The sequence below is a fragment of the Lactuca saligna genome, chromosome 7, assembly GCF_052625555.1.
Source record: "Lactuca saligna cultivar CGN05327 chromosome 7, ASM5262555v1, whole genome shotgun sequence".
Lineage (NCBI taxonomy): Eukaryota > Viridiplantae > Streptophyta > Magnoliopsida > Asterales > Asteraceae > Lactuca > Lactuca saligna.
The window spans coordinates 63,500,130-63,522,824 of NC_136423.1; positions in this window are offsets into that span (position 1 = coordinate 63,500,130).

A 22,695-nucleotide genomic window follows, 5' to 3' on the forward strand; every position below is an offset into this window, starting at 1 on the left:
TTACCAAGTATGATACTGTAAATGGTTTTCTAAAACGTCTTTATGTGTTCAAAGTTTTTCTCAAATTGCCTCTCGTGCTATATTTTTTATTTCAAACTCTGTTACAGCAACATTTTAAACAAAGGTTTTCTATACTTTATCAAGGTTACAATCAAAACTTGTGTATGAATGATTTTCTTAAAGGATAAAGGTTTTCCAAAGATTTCATCAAAGTTTTCTTACGTGTTTTCATATTCCTACTTTGTTAAATACTACTGCTTTGTTATACTTCTGCTTAGTTAATGCTCCTACTTAGTTAAATGCTACTACTTTGTTAACACTTTTACTTCATGATACGCTTATACTTCACGATACACTTCTACTTCACAATACGCTTATACTTCACGATACACTTCTACTTCACGATTCATTTATACTTCACAATATGCTTATACTTCACGATACACTTCTGCTTCACGATTCATTTATAATTCACGATACGCTTATACTTCATGATATGCTTATACTTCACGATACGGTTATACTTCACGATTCACTTATACCTCACGATACGCTTACGCTTCATGATACGCTTATACTTCACGATTCACTTATACTTCACGATACGCTTCTACTTCACGATATACTTTGTGAAACACTTCTACTTCGTTAAACACTTAAACTTCGTTAAATGCTTCCACTTAGTTAAATGTATGCCTATGCTTGTATAGTTATATAAATAATGTTTAAAGGACTTAGGAAGGCTAGTTCGCCCTATTTCCTTTTCTTCGTTGAGATGTGGTCTGGTGGGATCGGATATCCGTCCGAAGGTCGTTTGATCATAGTAATACATTATGTATATAGGCATAGACATATAGGTTTACATTGGTCAGTTCAGTTGTGAGTCTCTATCACTTGTCTTGTATTTTACACTAGATCTCACTATTCGAGATGCATCTTCATGACACGGCCTTCTCCGTCATCAAGTTGGTAACCATAATCTCCTGTAGGGAGAGTGAGCATTATGTGTATAGATCTATATGGGATTGTCACCCCCGCACCCAGACTGCTAGCTACAGTCCATGGCCTACCAAACCAAAGGGTGACAGATGTCACAATATTTTCGATGCTTGTAGGGCGTCAAGTTCTGTACTGTTATCAGTATGGTTACGAGTATCTCGGGGTTACCTTCTAATTTATGGCCTTAAGGTAATGGAAATTAACACTGTATTCACTGTTTTTAGACCTTGCTAGACTTAATATTCATTTAATACCGTCTGGGGTCTGTATTCACTGTTTTGGACCTTGCTAGACGTATCATTCAGTTGATACTGTCTGGGTTTTGTGTTCACTGTTTTTAGACCTTGCTATACGTATCTTTCATTTGATACCATCTGGGGTCTGTGTCTTTCTTTCGTTAGACTGAGTCAGGTGCATCGTTCATTCGATACTCTATGATTTCTTTTTCCTTAGTCAACAGTCTTCACTGCTGAGGCATATGTTGTTTTCTCTAATATTCTCCTACTTTCTTTACAATCAATACCCTATTTTGATAATGATAGAGTTAAGGGAAAAATCACTTTTTACAAGATAACTCCATCCAGTCTTGGTAGAAGATTGCTTTTAAATTAGAAAATATAGGATTTTCTAGAAATGACTCTAATTCACTATGTATTCTAAAACTACTACTTGTATAAAGTTATTTGAATTAAAATGACACTAAATACTTATGAACTCACCAACATTTGTAAAAATGATGATGCTCGCTTTCAAATATCTTGTATTCTCAGGTCAGCAATAGATAGGTATATCCCATGAGCTTTTGGTGAAGACAGTTTAGTACCAAGCTGCACCTGTATTATTACTTGTATTACTTTGATGATGTAATGTAATGTAAACCATGTAAAACTATTACTATTAATGAAATGTTTTTTGTACTTTGATTACTATACTGCATATGTTGTGATACATGACATGACGTCTGTTGGATTAATGTCTAAGTCCATAACTATAATTGGTAAGACTTGACCCGACCCGGCATGGTCCATTTGGGTTGCATGGCATCATGCACTTGGATAGACTATAATGAGAGAAATAAGACACTTACGGTTATTAATATATTATAAGTTCTAGTATATTAATAATAAGAATAATGAGATTATTTAATTAGTATTGATCAAGAATTAATCTAGAATTAATTAAGTGATCAAAAGAAGACTAATTAAATATATGGGTTGATTGTGTAAATCATTCATTCTTATATATGTGGGCTTGTGATCCAAGATTCCTTATGTTGGACTAAGTCCATGGGGTGACCCATGGATACTCCATGGAGGTTAAAATCCATGGAGCATAAGGAATGGGTAAAGTCATGAGTTACATGGTGTAACCCTAATAGCCACCATATAAAAGAAACCCATGGCTCAAGAAATCGTGACGATGACTAACACTAGGTGTATGTATGAGGGCTACACGATTTCTAGAAGTGTTCTAATTTCTCTCTAAGTTATTCCAAGTGCTTATGGTGTTGTGTGAACCATTTGAGGTGTCACACTTGGGGCACTAGGCACTCAAGCTTCATGAAGACAAGCACCATCAAGAGGTATGTATTCTATCTTGTTATATTGATAATATTGTATGCTAGTTTAGGATAATACCTTGGATGTTCATATTTGCATGTATAATAGAGAAAACATAGATCCAAGGTATTTAGGGTTGCATGTACACTTAGGAGTGTTAGAATGCTCATAACCCATTAGTGGTATCAGAGCCTAGGCTTGTTTTCTTGTTATACCTGCAATAGAAGCTGAAAAATCGAGTTTTGATGCTGTCAGCCCAGCTGACTCGCCGAGTCCATGAAGGGACTCGACGAGTCCAAGGCAAAATGCATCCAACTCGCCGAGTTGAGTTCATGCACTCGACGAGTTGGACCCCAGACAGCATATCTTCGAGGTTTTTGGCTAGAAATGGACTAGGAACATTACCCTAAGTTGTTTTTAACTTATAAACTTGTTTTTTAATGTGGTAATGTTCATGCTAATCCATTTTCCAAGATAATTGTCAATAGATTCATGTTTTGTATTAGTTTAAAGGTTAGACTAATTACATGAAAAAGTTTGATTTGAATTATCTTGTTCTTATGAGTTGCTTAGATTAATAGAAAAGTTGAGTGAAAAAGTTGTTTTCAATCCAAATTAATCTAAGAGTTGAGTATAAAATGTGTTTGTGTAACTTATCCTTAAGTTACATGAAGAGTCACATTAAAGACTCATAAAACTCATAATGTTGGCAAAGGTTACAAAAAAGATGAAGAGTCTTGTCCTTAAGTTATGGAGGTTCAAGAGTCACTTCATTAATAAATAAATAAATAAAATATGTAACCTTAATTAATTCCATAAGTTATAAAATAAAGAAAAAGATTAATTCTTTATTAGCTTAAAGTCTTCCATAATTTGTCCACAAGTTATGGAACTTGAAGAGTTTTTGGATTAAAACTACTTTAAATACATAAGTTATGGAATTAATTAGTTTTGAATAGTTTCAAAACTTGCCCTCAAGTTTTGGAATTTGTAAAGTTTTCTCTTATGAATACTTTAATTCCAAGTTAGCCCTTAGAATTTTAAAAGTTAAAATTCAACCCTTATACTTTATAATATTATAAGTTAATAATATTTATATGTATAAGAGTAAAGTCGGTCTTACCGCTAGTACGCCTCATTCACGAAGCCGGTCTATAAGGTGGGTATAAGGTTGTTGCCTATAAAATGGCAACTTAATGGGTGTTCACTCTCACCCACCGCTTGCTTGACTGGTGGAGGGTCGTTAGCCGAACGGGTTTGACATGACTTTAATTCTCCCTTCATTAAAAGTATTAAGGATAAATACTAAGTAACTAAACTTTTAATAATACCCAATCTTAGTTACTTAGAAAAATGTGAATAAGGTGCTAATCCACGAAATTACACTTTGCACTTTGTTTGAGTCGGTTAGTGGAGCGCGTGTGGTTAACCGGCACACTAACTCGTATTTAACAAGGTAGGCAAAGGGTAACTTAATGTTTATCATAGTATCGATGGAGCGTGTGTGGTTAACCGGCACATCGATTGAGGGATAAACACTTAAGGGTACCCAGTAATTTGCATGGTTACTTCACACCTTGTTTTGTGATCCTCGGCATCCCAGTCACAAAACCGGAAGGGCACACTCGAGATTGAAACATGCCATTGAACAGTTCAATGAATCTCAAAAGATCTAGGAGTTTCAAAACCAATTAAAACCTAATAATACATTTCGTTTATCTTGGTGGAAATTGGTGAATCGTCATTCACCTACCTTCAAATTGTTTTATAGCTTGGATTACGGCATACCTCTTCTAAGTTATAAAATAGTTTGTTGGGTCCTAGCCTTAATATTTTCATATTGGGTGTCATATTAAGGACTCAAAGATCAACTATCTTGAATATCTCCCATAACATGTCTGGATTAGACATTTATGATCTTCCCAAATCTCTTGAAACAAGCTTTCCTAAATGAAGATGATGTCCCATGGAAATCATACTTCTGTCACCTCCTCCAAATTATTCTCCCTACCCCACAAGTTCTTTAAAAGTTTAAAGTCACTCGAGCCCTATTGGCAAGTAAAGGTCTTGGTGTGGTCACATCTTGGAGATGTAGTCACATATTGACAAGCCGGGAGAGAAGGGTGTCAAAGTCTTGAGAAAGTTGGTGGTTCAATCACTTTCTAAGTCACAAAGTGAGTTCCTTTGGGACACCTATGAAATAGACTATGACAAGACCCTTAATGATCTTATCTATTGTTAATATCAACTTCCTGAAACTTTATGGACATTGACAATGGTGACACTGGAAATACAGAAAAAAAACATTCTCTTCCCAATGGAAAGGGATTGGCCATAGTCAACTCGGTTGAACAAATGGTAAAGAGAAAAGCTAAGTCTGTAATAGTCCTGTGTACCATTATCAAAGGGTCCATATGTTTATATTTTGCCAAAGTAAGGGTCATTAGTTGCGAAGCTGCCTAATTTACCTAAGGATGTTAAAGTCAATAAGATTGACTCTACTTCAGGTAAAGTCCACTAATCTAACTCTGTTAAGTTTCTATTCTGAGATTCCTAATACATGATGTGACTGGGTCACATGGTAATGTTTTAAGAATCAAAGAAAAGTAAAGGAACTTAAAGAAAGAATATGCTGAATCTGATCGCATAGATGGATTTCTATCGCGTAGTTTGAAGATCGGATTCTTGAGCTACTTCTTAGGAGTTATGATATATTGCTTAGGAATAGATAACAACAAGTTTTCATATGGGTTGTAAGGATAAGTTTTTCCGCATAGTTTTAAAATAAAAGAAAATTTTGATTTTATTTATTTTAAATATCCTTACAATGGCATTTGAGGAAAAATTGCTGCTTATATATGATTCCATTAATAGCAAGAGTGGAAATATGAAATTGATTCCTTCATTTGTGGTAATGTCTAAATTTACCAAATAAGGAAAGATTCTCATCATCCAAAGTCTCAATTGGACCGGGACTTGGAATCATGCAAGTTGTATAGCATGATGAATGAGAACTTTCAAGTATTGGAAAAATTAAGACTAATTACTTGTTCACATGGATGTGTGAGTCAAGTAATGGACTAAGGGATCGAGTACATAGTCATGTGCACTGATTAAGTCCACCACAAAAGATGTAAGGCTATTCGTCATAGTTTACTAAAGCTCAGTAAATATGATTATACTTACAAGCTTAAGTGTAACTCTGAGACATTGGAAAAGGTTCCAATGCATGGCAGAGCGGATAAGAAGAATCAAATTAGGCAGAAGGATAAAAGTCTCTCAAATCTGAAAAGATGGGAGAGTACTTTAGTATCAGCTTTGTGATCATCTCAATGATTAAGAAACCATATCAAAATTAGTTCTCTAAGGAAGTCTTAGTGCATTCTTATGACTAAGAAGAAGGGATCTTGAATTGTTGAAATGGTTAAATCAAGAAGATGAGTCATACTTCGTTCCAATACAAGTCTTAGAGTCATACTCCAAGATTGTAATTTGAGTGACATGTCTTAAATAAGGTTTAAAACACTTGATAAATGTAAGAGTAAAAGTTTTCTACTCTTGTACATTTGAAATTGGTAAGTTGTGATGTTTTGGATAAAACAAAGACCAACTTCGGCAAATTGTGTGAAGTGTTTGTCTTGATTAGAATCCACACTATCTCTTGGATGTTTGACAAGGGAGTCTTATAGGTCAAGAGGACAGTGGGAGTCTTAAAGGTCTTGAAATTCTCAAGAACTAATCAAGAATGAAACCTAAAGTTCTTCACTAGCACACGACTTAAGGTTTATAATCTATCGTGTTGACATATTATGTGCCCATTCCAGTTAAAGTTGGCTTTGCATATGAGTTCTTAGAGCTCTCAATGTGTTGCACAACAACTTGGAAGCAATGGTAGGCCCTTGAGCTGCCAGGTGGCAAGAAATTAAGATTGAGTTCAGTCCATATGAGTTTGGATTTGTCATTATCCTTGTCTTGTGACTATGGTTTTGACAATTCACATGGATAAGAACACATACACCATTAAATCTAAGTGTCATAAGGTTTCTCTCCGATTCATGAAAATGATGGTGAGGAAACACTTTCACTAAGTAGATTTTAGCTAGATAGCAATTGTGATGTTTGCATTCTCAAAGTCGTTAGTGGAGCGTGTGTGGTTTACCGGCACACTAACTTGGACTTGTGAGAAATGGCAAAGGTTAAAACGATCAAGACTATGATTACGACATCCCTTTTCATAGGTCTTAAAATTGTTTTGACACACCCATGAGCTATCTAAGGGAAGGTGTATGTTTTTGATAAAGTCTTATCAAAACAATCTAGTATCAGAAATCTGAACTTTGGTACGAAAGTCAATAAAGTATTGATTTCTAGAAGTCGAGCTTTCTGAGTACATGTCAAAGCTAGTGGGAGCATAAGTGTTATGCTAATGATCATCATGTTAGTGGGAGCATGATAATTATGATAAATATTGCAAGTTAGCAATGTTAATTATAGAAAACAAAAGGTTTCAATTGGGAAAAAGTTGTTTTGCTATAATTAAGGGAGAGGAAATTATACTTCATCTCAAATCTATAAGCTTAGATCGTGAGGTTTTAATCATTTAGTCAAGGATATATATGAATTTCATGTTGGAATGGCTCAACATAAGGAAATTCTGTATATGGGTCCATTATTTGCGTTCTTAAATTCGATTATGATTACGGCATCCCTTTTCATAATCTGAATTATGAGAACTTGGCAAATTGAAATGGAAATGTTATAGCAAAAGACTGGTTTAGTCTTTATGTGAGACATCATGAATCGTGTCCCATATGCTTCGGATATAGGATCGATTACATGTGCTATATTCATCCTTTCTAAAATTTTCCAAATGCCTAGGGCATTAAGAAGGGAAAAGGTTTAGAACTGGATATGACTAAAAGGATTAAACAATTGTCGAGGACAATCTAAGGTTTACCAAAGATTGGTTGCTCAAGGACAATTGGAAGTATAGTGATAATTCTGGAAGGACCATATTGACATAATCTGTAAGGAGGCAACTCTTGTTCAGAAGTGATAGTCAAAATGGAATCTGGAAATGTTTCAAAGTTAGAATTTTTCCAATCTGTTTAAGATTAAGGAAACTTAATGCAAGAAGGATGTTTCCAAGGAATTGATCTCCTTTGGAATACTCTGTAATGATTGTTGCAAAGTCTTTCTGACTTTTTGCATAATCATTACAAGAGGATCGATGCATATAAGTTTAGAATCTAACAGATTTCAGTAAATGACATGAATTTGGAATTCTTGCATTTGCAGTAAGGATTTGGGAGTGTGAAAAGAGAATCATTGAAGTTATGCTCAATTGATCTAGTTCACAAAGTAAAAGATCATAGACAAACATAGTATGCATACTTGGTGTATGGCATGACTAGTGTTTAGAAAACATAGTGTACATGCTTGGAGCATGGGACAACTATTGTTTTAAATTCAAGAATAATGTTGATAGCTGAAACAATATACAATAAATAATGTGTAATCATATGGTGATAAATAAAAAGTGTTTTTATTTATATTCATAAGTTCTGAGACCATATTGGATTCAATTATTATTGTGTTTCACTTTGCATGTTTTGACTTCCCGAATAAACTAGGTTATTCTTCCGGAATGACTAAGTTATTCAAACCATCCACAGTCGGTCATATGTTGGAAGTAGATATGAATTAAGACTGTCATGGGTTGGCATGTAGATGTCTAAGTTGTTGGACAAAGGGCTACAACACTCATGAGTGCTCATAAGTTCTGAGTATTGGATTCAACCCGCGCTCATTGGAATCACTTCATGGATTTTATCACGAGTGATCATGAGACGATAATATCTTATATTCTTCAAACCTAGAGATATGAGTTGTTACTATGAGTTGATAGTACATTGATTACACGAAAACGCATTGGTAACTCGATGTTATAAAACGTGTCTTTGTGTATGATTCAACAAGTAGTAGAACAAGCCATATGAGTCGAAGTTTATCCATTCCTTTTACCTTCGGGATAAAAGCGATATCTGTGGGCCCCTCGATGATTTGATGATGACAAATGGAAGTGCTCGGCCGGGCCAGGACTGATTTGATTTGTTCAATTAGTCAGTCGTCATAAATCGGAAATCGGGAAACAACTAATGGACAGAGAGAATGATTATAATCCATGTCTCAGTCCATATGATACCTAGAATGGAGGAATATATGATCCCTTATCTAATGGACAAGTCGTTGACAAAGATCAGAGTTCATCTACAAGGTCAGAGTTCGACAGAAGCTTTTGAGAGCTACGATTGCTAGTTGGTTCCTGAAGTCATACGCAATAATAGTTTTAGACTTATCCAAGTGGGAGACTGTTGGATTAATGTCTAAGTCCATAACTATAATTGGTAAGACTTGACCCGACCCGGCATGGTCCATTTGGGTTGCATGGCATCATGCACTTGGATAGACTATAATGAGAGAAATAAGACACTTACGGTTATTAATATATTATAAGTTCTAGTATATTAATAATAAGAATAATGAGATTATTTAATTAGTATTGATCAAGAATTAATCTAGAATTAATTAAGTGATCAAAAGAAGACTAATTAAATATATGGGTTGATTGTGTAAATCATTCATTCTTATATATGTGGGCTTGTGATCCAAGATTCCTTATGTTGGACTAAGTCCATGGGGTGACCCATGGATACTCCATGGAGGTTAAAATCCATGGAGCATAAGGAATGGGTAAAGTCATGAGTTACATGGTGTAACCCTAATAGCCACCATATAAAAGAAACCCATGGCTCAAGAAATCGTGACGATGACTAACACTAGGTGTATGTATGAGGGCTACACGATTTCTAGAAGTGTTCTAATTTCTCTCTAAGTTATTCCAAGTGCTTATGGTGTTGTGTGAACCATTTGAGGTGTCACACTTGGGGCACTAGGCACTCAAGCTTCATGAAGACAAGCACCATCAAGAGGTATGTATTCTATCTTGTTATATTGATAATATTGTATGCTAGTTTAGGATAATACCTTGGATGTTCATATTTGCATGTATAATAGAGAAAACATAGATCCAAGGTATTTAGGGTTGCATGTACACTTAGGAGTGTTAGAATGCTCAAAACCCAACAACGTCATCCACCCCAGAACGTTTCCGCCGTTCCGGTTTTGGGGTGTGACAGATTGGTATCAGAGCATTGTTTATAGTGAGCTAAGTATATCGATTCATAAAAGATATACAACCTATAAATGCATAGGGATAAAACACTCTGACCAAGAATTATACTTTAAAATATAGCCATATTTTACCAAAGTATAAGAACATCCCGAATCTAAGCACTCGAACAAAAGTATCACAAGAAGAACAAGAATAAAAGTCTTCGGATGTTGAGCATTACCGTCAAACCTGGGCAGTTATGTAATAGTATTTTGGAATACTAAAAGACTCACACTAATCCCAGAATCATATTCAGAAGATAAGAAACAAACAAAAAATTATAATACCATAGGGGTATTTTAGGTTCCATAGATAACCTTGTGTGAAGAACTAAAAAGATCCTTATTGATATACCTACAATTACAAAGGGTATACTTCCATGGTTATATATAATAAGGAACCCATAGGCTAAGAACGTGTGGTTTCGCCCTACTTCCTTTTCCTCGTTGGGATGTGGATCTAGAGTAGTATCACATATTCGAAGGCCTATTGGATCTAAGCTATATATGATTTGTATACGCTATGTAATCGTATCAGGAATCGATATGGATCACCCAGTGAAATGTTAATAATCTCTTAGGATTCTTTAGACATTTCCATTCTCGCACGAACGCTGTAGAAAACCCTATCCACTTCAGTGCTCAACAGAAGAGGTGATGCAGACCCATAAGAGGTTCATTGAGAGGATTTCCAGTTAGGAAATAAATGAACCAAGACGAGACTATTGAAATCACCAAGTGCCTATATCTTTTAGGGACATGGTGGGAAATTCGCCTAAACTTCTGAGATTTCCAGTCATCCATCCTGAAGCGATGACACTCAGAGTTGTCACACCCCAAAACCATGAATGGCGGAAACGTTCTGGGGTGGAGGACGTCATGTAAAGTATCACAACATAGTATAACAGTAAATAAGCAAACAACATCATCCATTGCATTAAATATATAATTTTAATACAAGTGTGTTCTTTACAGTTATAGACACCAAAAATAATGTAATTCAAAATAATAAGAGGAGTCTTGAATGCGCTCCATCTTCTCAAAAGCTGGTCTCGGTACCTGTCTACTGACGACCTAAGAATACAAGTTATTTTGAAAGAGTTTATCAGCATAAAGCTGGTGAGTTCATAAGTATTTTAGTGTCGGTGTGAGTCTCTATCACTTGTCATGTATTTTACAATAGATCTCACTATTCGAGATGCATCTTCATGACACGGCCTTCTCCGTCGTCAAGTTGGTAACTAGAGTCTCCTGTACGGAGAGCGGGCATTATGCGTATAGATCTATACGGGATTGTCACCCCCGCACCCAGACTGCTAGCTACAGTCCATGACCTACCAAGGCAAAGGGTGACAAATGTCACAATATTTTCGACGCTTGTAGGGCGTCAAGTTCTCTACTGTTATCAGTATGGTTACGAGTATCTCGGGGTTACCTTATAATTTATGGCCTTAAGGTAATGGAAATTAACACTGTATTCACTGTTATTAGACCTTGCTAGACTTATTATTCATTTCATACTGTCTGGGGTCTGTATTAACTGTTTTGGACCTTGCTAGACGTATCATTCAGTTGATACTGTCTGGGGTCTGTGTTCACTGTTTTTAGACCTTGCTAGACGTATCTTTCATTTGATACCATCTGGGGTCTGTGTTTTCCTCTCGTTACACTGAGTCAGGTGCGTCGTTCATTCGATACTCTCCTGGAGTCTATGATTTCTTTTGCCTTAGTCATCAATCTTCACTGGTGAGGCATATGTTGTTTTCCCTGATATTCTCTTACTTTCTTTACAATCAATACCCTATTTTGATAATGATAGTGTTAAGGGAAAAATCACTTTTTACAACATAACTCCGTCCAGTCTTGGTAGAAGACTGCTTTAAGTTAGAAAATATAGGATTTTCTGGAAAGGACTCTAATTCAATGTGTATTCTAAAACTACTACTTGTATAAAGTTATTTGAAGTAAAATGACACTAAATACTTATGAACTCATCAGCATTTGTAAAAATGCTGATACTCGTTTTCAAATAATTTGTATTCTCAGGTCAGCAATAGACAGGTACATCCCAGGAGCTTTTGGGGAAGACAGTTGTGACAACCCGATATTTCGAGGCAATATGATGGAACGCAAGTCAAATTTATGTCAAAATTTAACTTTCCTAAAACCTTATTTGGGTTAAATAAAGTAGTAGGAATCGTATCAAGGTTTTCATACATATAAAGAACCCAAAAAAATCCGAGTTATAACGAAGAAGTTATGACCAACCGAAGATTCTCGGCAAAACCGACAATACTGATAGACGTAAAACGCAAACTTTCAATACAATAGTTTTTGGCCTTAGGTATCTAAATGAAAGTTTGAGATATCATCAAACCATAAACGTACATAAAAAGAACGTCCAAATCTAACTTCGTATGAGCAAGTTGTGATTTTTTCTAAGTTACAGATATAACAATAGACAACTAAAAACTCGAAATAGAGATCGAGAGACTTTTAGCCAACACAATCTAAATGAGAATCAAAGGGCTCAACAATACTAGCGCAACAGTAAAAAGTCTGACGAAAACGGACGTCAGATGAAGAAGTTATGGAACTTTAACGGACTTTTCCTGTCCCGACCTATTAAAAATATAATATTAAAAATAAAATCAAAACTAGCCGACGGAGTCTAAACGAAAGTTGTAGATCGTAGTCTCACCTTCGCGTGGATATAAAGAACGTTGAAAACGGAGTTCGTATGAGAAAGATATGAATTTTTGAAGTTTGCTAATTAATTAAAATATAAATTTAATTAAAATCCAATATTATCCGAAGGAGGAGTCATCGGACCAATCCAGGTTACGCCCCGCGTACTCGAATGCTAGGCTCCGATTCATCCACGTCGCTCCGATGTTTCGACCGAGGATGCGCTCATGCATGACGCATGAGTACGTAGCGCGTACTCTCATACGCACCGCGTAACGAGGTCCTCCAGCCTTTATATAAAGGGTGCTAGGGTGCCGGCCATATTTGCTAATTTCCTTCCTTTCTCGCGCTGAAGCTCTGCGTTTCAACCATCAGAATCATCCCAAAGGCCCTGTTTTCATATCCAAGTTCGGAAGAAAGTTTTACACTCCCGAGACTCCCGAGATTTCCCGAGAATCTCGAGAGATCCGCTTTCTCGAGTGGAAGTTCTGCTCGGTTTTCGTCACGCTTTCTTCAATCAATCAAGTGAGTTCATACCCCTATAAACTACGCTTTTAAATGTTTTCTAAATACTTTTATATGCTTTTAAGGGGGGAATACAAGTAAAATACTCGATTATTGTCGTGTGTTATATAATAAAGTTCATTATACGCTTTTTATCAACGGAATCATATGTGATTTATAACAATTATAGGGAAACTTTCGTATGAAAATATATCACGATAACATCATAACTTTTGAAATGAAAAGTGTTGTTATATATATATGAATCAAACACTCTGCTTATACTGTATGTATATATGTCCATCTTTGGTACTACAAACATACGATTATTTCAATATTTTGGGACACTTGTTGTTAATAAATCAATCATATGTGATTTATAACTAGTATACAAATGGATTTACTACGAGTTAGCAGTTTTACTAAACATATTACTTCAAATGACTCTCTTAAACGTTTTTACATGATTAAAGCTCTTTATCAAACTGTCTTACACACTGTAAGCTTCCTTTCAAACTTGGTTACAAAGGTGTTTTCAAACAGTGGTTTTCCATGTACTTAAACTGTCTTATCAAACAAAATACTTTCAATCATTTTATAAACTGACATCAAGTCACAAATTCTTTATTAGACTTTTCAACGGTTTTACAAAACTTCTTTTATGCTTTTATATTATAAATTTCATGCCTCTATATGTATAGTTATATAAGAAATGTTTAAAAGACTTAGGAAGGCTATCCACCCTATTTCCTTTTCCTCGATTTGGATGTGGTCTGGTGGGATATCGGGTACCCGTCCGAAGGTCGGTTAAATATTAGTTATATATCATGTGTACATATATAATCATAAATGTTCCATTATTTAATTCTATTCTGACACTCTTGGGTAGCAAGAGTGTATAAATCTACTTGGACACTCATCAATTAGATCCTAGTAAACTATTATAGGAATAGTTTAGGGGATACAAAACATTATTCCTATTACAAGAAATTACACAAGAGTCGTATCATTCATGAGTCTAGACTACATGCTATATGAAGGGATACTCTTACAGAGATTCCTCTTACATGGATATATTTATAGGGATACCCTTACATAGATACACTTACATGAGTACGTTTACATGAATACTCTTACATGAATAATTTTACATAGACATTATATGGAAAATTACTATTACATATTATATGTCTAGATACTGTTATATAGTTCTCCTTTCTATCTTTACCTTGTGATACAAACATCATCGACGAGATAGATTGGACTTTATAACCTAGTACCAAAGGATACTTTACGGGATTAACCATTCCTAGAATCTCTATTAGCTACAGAGGTAAATGCACATCCACGGATGTCTTCGGTTGATACCATTACAGGTATACTTTAAGGGATTAACTATTCCTACACCCAGCTGTTAGCAACAGAGGTAAATGTACATCTACGGATGTCTAAAGTTAACACTGTTAGTTATACTAGTATAAAGGGATAATACGTAGGTTAGTTATCCTAGTATTAAGGGATAATATGTAAGTTAGTTATATTATTACAATTATCTTGTGCCTCATCCACATAACCAATGAGGTGAATCGTATTTGAGTATCCTAGTACCAAAGGATACAATTTCTTATATTAATAATAATTGTCAAACAGTCGGGTCTTGGTAGAAGACTACTTTCAAAACAACTTGGTCTTGGTAGAAGATTTCATCTATACTAATAGGAATCTGTCACACCCCAAAACCATGAACGGCGGAAACGTTCTGGGGCGGAGGACGTCATGAATAATATCAACAACAATGTAAAGTAGTAAACAAGCAACAACATCATCCATTACATTAATAATATAATTATTATACAAATGTGTTCTGTCAAATTTTGATAAACACTAAAGCATAAATCAAAATGAAAGATAAGTCTTGAACAAGCTCCATCTTCCTTTCTCCTTGCATCGGTACCTGTCTATGATGACCTGAGGATACAAGTAATTTTGAAAGCGAGTATCAGCTTTAAAGCTGGTGAGATCATAAGTATTTAGTGTCTTAATTTGTATGTGAGAAAATGTAAGTATATGTACTTAAAAGTATTGAAAGTGTATATGAACTGTAAGTGTTTGAAAAACCCTAGAATCCCTATGATTCCTATAAATAACAAAAGGAGTCTTCTACCAAGACTTAACTGTTCTGTATGTAGTCCTCTACTAAGACCTAACTGTTCTGAATGTGTGTGTCTCTTGTAAGAGGATGCATTTTCCAAAGTATAACTACTATTATTCAAAAATATAGTCTGTACAATAATGTTTAAGTGAGGTTATCACTAAAAATATGTAATGGAAAATCAATGTAGTACTATGGTGTAGTGTCCAACTACAACCGTACTTATTACCTTAAATCCAGGGTAATACTTCCAAGTACTATAGTATTTAATAAAAATAACTACATCGGTACTCAACTGCCTTATTTGAGGGATAAGGTATAATGTGATGTCTAGATCCCAGACTATACGCTCCCCTATCAAAGGGATTTTGGGACCTACCCACGACCCCTGCATGAACGCAAGCCGTGAGCATCCACATTACCGAATGATCATGTATACTCGATATAACTATCACAATTGTGGTGTGATTCATCAGTATAGTTAGATCCTGAACTGGTTCCGTGCTATAGCACCTAATGACGTCTGTTCTATGTATATGTAAGTGTGATCATGTATTTGTACTCAAGTAAGAGCGATCATGTAATAGTACAGTAGTGTACTGTAATGTTCTACGTGTGCTAGCTGTAATGTGTGTTCTCTCTATCTAGCAAGTATAGTAATGTAAACGTTCTAGTATAGTTGTATATGTTATCGTCCTAGTATAGTTGTATATGTTCTCATCCTAGTATAGTTGTATATGTTCTCGTCCTAGTATAGTTGTATATGTTCTCGTCCTAGTATAGTTGTATATGTACTGTATTGAAATGTTCTAGAAAGTATTGACTCATGAATGAACTGACTCATTGTATGATATCGCGTTCTAGTAATGGTTCTAGTATCTTCCTGAACTACCCCTATGGTAGCTTTCTAGTAGTCTGAGTGGTACGTGTGGACATGGATGTATACCCTTGCTACCCAAGAGCATAGGATGAACTGGAAGGACCTTTTATGACTATATATGTGTACATGATATATAACTAATATTTAAACGACCTTCGGACGAATACCCAAAATCCCACAAGACCACATCTCAAGGCGCGAAAAGGAAATAGGGTGGATAGCCTTCCTAAGTCTTTTAAACATTTCTTATATAAGTATACATACAGAGGCATGCAATTTATAGTAAAATAAAAGCATAAGTAAGTTTTGTAAAACAATTGAAACGGAAATATTATTTTAAGAGAAGATCGACTTGATGTCAATCTATAAAACAATTTGAAGGCATAAGTATAATAAAACAGTTTTGAGTATAAGAAACATTTGTTTGAAACACAGTTTTGAATAAGTTTGAAGTATGATAACAGAGTAAGAAGTACAGTGTAAGACGTAGTTTGAAAACATATAAAATGTTTATAAAAATCATTTGAAGGAAACTGTTTGGTAAAACGGCTAATGAGTAGCCAAATCTTTTGAATGCTGCATATTAATCACATGTGATTGATGTAATAAATAGCATCATTCTACTTGTATCCCCCCCCATAAAACATTTAAAAAGAGTTTAAAACATTAGTTAAGGGGTATGAACTCACCTGCAGTATGTGACTGGAATTGAACGGGTTGTTATCGTACGGAAGGATCGGACAAGTGCTCGGTGTCAAGTGATGACTTAGACACACACAATGATCCTAATTACATATGAAGACATATGTATATAAATAATTAGTGATTATAACACTAATTATACAAGTAATAACATTTAAGCGCGAGGCTAACACTTTTGGTCAAGTGCTAGGAGGCTAATGGGTTGCAACAAAGAAGTGCAATGCTCCTAATGGAAGTTTAAGGTCAATAGACCATATTCATTAGAGTTTACGGCCTAGGGGAGTAAGCCCCTGGCCGTAAACTCTCAACCAAGTCCTGAAATGGAGTTTAGAAGTACTACAATCTTAGAGAGGAATTGCTTCAAGGCTAGACAAGTGTTTGGGCACCACATTGACTCCTTTAGGGAGTTTACGGCCCAAAGACCCTTTTCCCTTGGAGTTTACGGCCGTAAACTCCCTTGGGAGGGTGATTATTGTCCTTTCAGGTCTCCAACATTTCTAGGAACAAGTCTAGGCTTCAACCATTGGATTAAGGAAGGTTTATGGCACTAAATGGGACCATTTGATGGAGTTAACGGCCATAGAACTCTTTGGGCCGTAAACTCTCTCACACATGAGGTCCTAAGAATTTTAACTAGTCCATATCTCATCTAGGTACTTTCCCTAAAAGTTTCTTGGCCTATGGAAGTGTCTAGGGTGTCCTTTGACCCCATTTAAGGAGTTTACAGCCCAAGAATTACCCTTGGCCGTAAACTCTCCAACACTTAAGCTTTTCATGTGTTATTTAGGTCCTAAACACATTAAGGTGCATGCCAAAAATGAATACTAAGCCTTAGGAAGAGTTTGAAGGCATTTTGGAGCCTAAAACTTGGAGTTTACGGCCCAAGGAGTTTCTTGGCCGTAAACTCCCTTATAGAAATGATTTCTAAGGGTTTTGATGGCATAAATCATGAGTTTAAAGCTTCTAGGTGTTTGTTCTAAGGCTAGGGATCACAAGGCACTTATATGTGCCCTTTACTTGGAGTTTACGGCCCAAGAGGTTGTTCCTTGGCCGTAAACTCCTCAAACGTCTTGCTTTTGATTTGTTTCTAGCCTCTAATGATCATACACTAAGTCCTTATTCAGATGCCTAACACGGAATTGGGACTAGGTGGCCTTTAGGCTTGATTTTGGAGTTTACTCCCCAAGAACGTTCTTGGGCGGTAAACTCCCGGATCTTGTGTTTTGGACATGTAAATAATGTTATTAAGCATATAACAAGTATTAAAACACATCTAGGGAAGTAGAGTCACAATCTGGGATGAAAACCCGAAGATCCGTGAGAGAGAAATGGGCTTTTCTCTAAATGGAATTCAACTAATGAACCAATTTGGTTCAGAATTCTATTTATAGTCCTGAGATTTTTGGCAGAAAATATTTCTAATCTCGAAATGGATTCTAATGATTCTAGGATAATGGAATTTACAGTGTTGCACAAAATCCTAGTGCAACCACTCTCCTAATACCCCTTTTTGGTGTAAAACCCTAAATCTGCCAAACTTATTCCAAAAGTTTGAATTTTCATTGTAACTGCTCTACTTCTATTGGATTGAAGTGGTTTGATTTGAAATGGAAATTTCGGGTTGTCACATCATCCCCCTGTTAAAGGGAATTTCGTCCCGAAATTAGAATTTAGGGAAGGAAGTATGCACGAATGATCGACACGTGAGGAGGAAACTTCCTAATCGATTGGTTTTAGCGTACTTAAGTAGAATCGGGCTCTCGGTTGGTATTCCAACGAACCTTCACTAACTGGCGACGACGTTGCTTCGTCCGCTTGACCTCTCGGTCGAGGGTCACTACGGTTCTGATACGAAGGCAAGGATCTCGACGAGTGGACTTGCAAGAGTCCTAACGGAAAGGTATAGTTTCACGATCGAGATGCGAAGAGTAGAAAGTATGTTACTGAGTTGGCTGAGTAGATCTAGTTTGTGCGAGGCATAGGACCGATTCTGATAAGAATCTCGGAGGTCCTGTCTAACTTGGATTTAGCTTTTCACACTTTACGAAGCGTATAAAGCCATTCCCAGAGTGAGTTATTCTAAAGAACTTGGTCACTCACTTGGAATCTCAAAGGTTCCCTTTCTTGCTTAACTTCTTAGTCAAAGGCCACCCCTTGCTGGGTCAAAGTCGTACGAGTTTCTGTAGTTTGCGAGGAGTTCTGAATGAACTACGGCGGTAGGTCGGTAAGACCTAGAATTTGGCGAAGGAATATCGGCGTCTCTGATATCGATACCTTCTTACTACGAGGGTAGATAAGTAAGTCATTACAAGGAGAAATGACGAACTGATCCAGGTAAGAAAGACGTATCCTACTCGTTTAGCTCATGAAAGCTGTGGGCGCATTGGTCCTATCCGGAGGGTATCACTACGGACTCGAAGTGTCCGTATCGAGTTCGGGAGATAGTCTTCCGGACATCTTTTTCCTAACACTCGAACTGGTGATATTCGGATTCCGGATTCATTCCTGGAGGTAGTTTCTTTCTTTGCGATTGCTCAACCATTTTGTCTACGCGTGGCAGAGATAACGATTTCTAATGAAAAATCTCGACGGGGTCCTCAATAATCGAGGTACATGCAATGCGATCCGTCGATCTCGGGAAGAATATGACCGAGGTTCTCTAGGGTGAGAAACCTAGTCTTCTAATTCTATTTATGTGTAGTTCGCGAAGTTGTCCAAACTGTTCTTGTATCTCCGTGGGTGTTTAAACTATAGGGCGACCTGTTTTCGGGAGTCGTACTGGGTTCTATGCTTGTTCTCATAACGATGTGATTACTCGTACTTAGGCAGTTCTCCGTCCTGAAGTTCATACTAGAATTCACACCTAGTTTCACAGTCACTTTTTCGTGTATACGAGTCATATATAATTAAGGTTGAAGAGGTAGTCGAATAACTGGTTCTTCTTTAAGTTCACATCCCATCGGGGAAAAGGAATTTAAAGTGGAATCATCAATTCTAAACCTGTAGAACCTTGATTATATATCAATCTTATGCATACATTCTTCAGTGATAGATCAATCGCATGAATCCCTGGATTAAACTTGACGTACTGCACGAGTGGTACTTCGGGGATTTCTTCGGAAAGAAAATAACTAATAGGTACTCCTGGCATGAGTACCTCGGCGTTCTAATGTGACGGTTTCGCTGGAAAAGTGATCTAGAAGAAAGGGGTGTACGTATGAAGCTGTTTTCGTGAGGATCAAATTGAATCGAGTCGTATGATAATGTCGAAATCATACCGAAACTTAAAGACATTAGATTTGAACATAAGACGTTTACAGACAAAACACCACTGTGCAACCATGAACAGAGTTACAGTACTTTGGGTTTACCACAAGACTATTGCTGCGAATAAGATATACTACAAAAGACAAGTATACGCAGCACGAGAGTCCTTATACAGGTAGGATCTCGCAAAAGGTAAGACTCTAGTTGCACTAGTTCTAGATAGTTTATAAGTCTGTTACAACGAAACGCCTAATTTATATATAACGTGGTTCCTGAGCTGGCTCTCCTGCAGTTGTGATCCTGAGGATTCTCCCATCTGCACCAGAGTTCTGCATTATCGGGCAATCCTTCTGGAGATGTCCAATTTCACCGCATTGGTGACATATCTGGACAGTACCCACGTCAGTGGAGGAAGTGAAGTGTCGAGTATGAGTTAGGGAGACGCGGGTTCCTTCCTTTTTCGGGCAATCTCTCTTATAGTGCCCAAACTCTCCACAATGATAGCAAGTCTGGTTTCCATCGACGTTGGGCGAATTGTTGACCGGTTTTGATAGTCTCCTGCAGTAACGTTTGGTGTGCCCCATTTTGTTGCAATTTTTGCATTGCAAGGCTCGGCAGATTCCCTCGTGGTGGTAATTGCACCGGTCGCACTTCGGGAGTGTTCCTTTGTATGGTCTGCTCGGTACTGGGATGGCAGAGGTTTCCGCTTGCTGTTGTTGCATGGAAAGTTTTCGGGGTTTCTTGCGTTCTTTCTGAGTTTGACGCTTCCGTTTCTTGTTCTTTGGTTTTTGGCTTTGCGGGCCTGAGGTCGTTACCGTTTGGTGACTTCCTGGATGGATACCACGATTGGAAGCTTCATTCCCATCAGTAGCATTGATTGTGCTGCTAGCGCTACGGTGCGCCATGACCGCGGTTACGGCAGCCACTACAGCAGCTGTTAATGTCGTTTGAAAGGTAGCGGCGTCCATCGAAAAAGTAGAGGTCTCGTTGCTTAGCTGGTTGTTTCCGGATGACGACATGATTCTGTAATACGAAAGATAAGGATTTGTGAGCGACTTTGGTTGACCCTGATGTACTTAGATTGTTCATGAAACAGTAAGAGTATTATCTCGAAAGTTTGACCTACATCCCTATGATGCAGTCCTGGTAAAGAATGAAAGTATGTTCGCTAAGGTTTGTCTTACATCCCTATGATGCAGTCCTAGTACAGAATGGAAGTATGTTCATAGAATGGTCTCAAGACGTTTGTCGTTCGAGCTGAGGTATAGTGGGTTAATGAATACCAAGATCCAACCACTGAAAGAGACTTGGAAATGCCTCTGGAGATAAATCGCTATAGGCCAATGATTTGACTAAAGCATGATTCAGATAGACTCTTATGTATGAATGTCAAGAGTACTTGAATGAAGAATGACACAGAAGTTAGCCGGCTGTCAATATCTGTGATATTCACGATGTAAAGATTCTGGAAAATGACCTTGGAAAGGTCTTACATCATATACACTAAAGATAGTTCCTGACAGCATAAAGACCTAACTAAAGTACTTACGGTACAAGATAATTTCATAGAAAAGGCCACATCTGGCATAGACCGAAAATACGATTTCTTTTTATAAGGGAAATAAAGTAAAGCGTCTACAATTGGCGACGGTCATCCCTCTGGTGAACTGGTAGTTCAACCAATAGACGTTCCATGTCAATGTAGGTGTCCTTCGCACACCATCTGGCGTACCCGGAGCTCTATGACTCCGGCTCATGATTCGGCCAGTACTTGTAGCAGGATTTCATGGTCTCTCTCTGATCTCTCGTGTGCATCTTCTAGATGGATGGTGTGGAGGGTATGCATTCTAGCATAGGCGACAACCTCTGTAATCTGATGTAGGGCTGTCCTGCCTTGAATCTCATTTCAGGCCACTCTGCGGACGAAGATTGACAAGACTATATCTGTTAACCCCTCTTTGCTCAAGTCATGAAAGCTTCGGTCGCCATCAAATAGCATAGACTGATCTTGTCCTTGGCTCCATATTTCCTAGCATTCCACTCACTCAGGGTCGGGCCATGAAAAGCCGGTCGAGGGTTAGGAATTGGAAAGGGAGCTGCTCGGGGTAGGTTTTCAAACTCTGGTTCGGAGTTAGCATCAGACGAAAAGTCTTCATCATAACCAACCAGCTATGACTTCATTTGGAAGATACTGGTTGTCAAGGAGATGGAGTCTAGTTATGATTTCTTTGCGAGAATTTAGGGTAAGGGAATAATTATTAGACGAACTATCTAGATAATTATTTAGAAAATCTTCATCAGTTACATCGCTATTTGTGAAGTGCCTACCAGCTATGTGTAATCTAAATAGGATAGACCTTCGAATAAGTGACCTTAATTCCAAATTCACACATAATAGGGGTAAGGCAAAATTATCACAGATTCTAAGTCTATAACATCCTAATTACATGTAGCCTTAGTGTACCCACTTAGAAACTATCAACTTAGTAATGAAGATCCCTTTTTAATTCTCAAGTATAAAGTACTCATAGTAACACCAAAATACACCTATAGTATTTTAAATTTATTGTTAGGTTCTATTGTTATCATTGTGGTAGGGTTGGTAAGATTTTAGCATTGTTGCAACCACACACTTAACTTAGGCACATGCTAGTCAACCCTCGGATAATATAGGCGATCAGGCTATATCTTCCCAGTTTTGACCATATGTC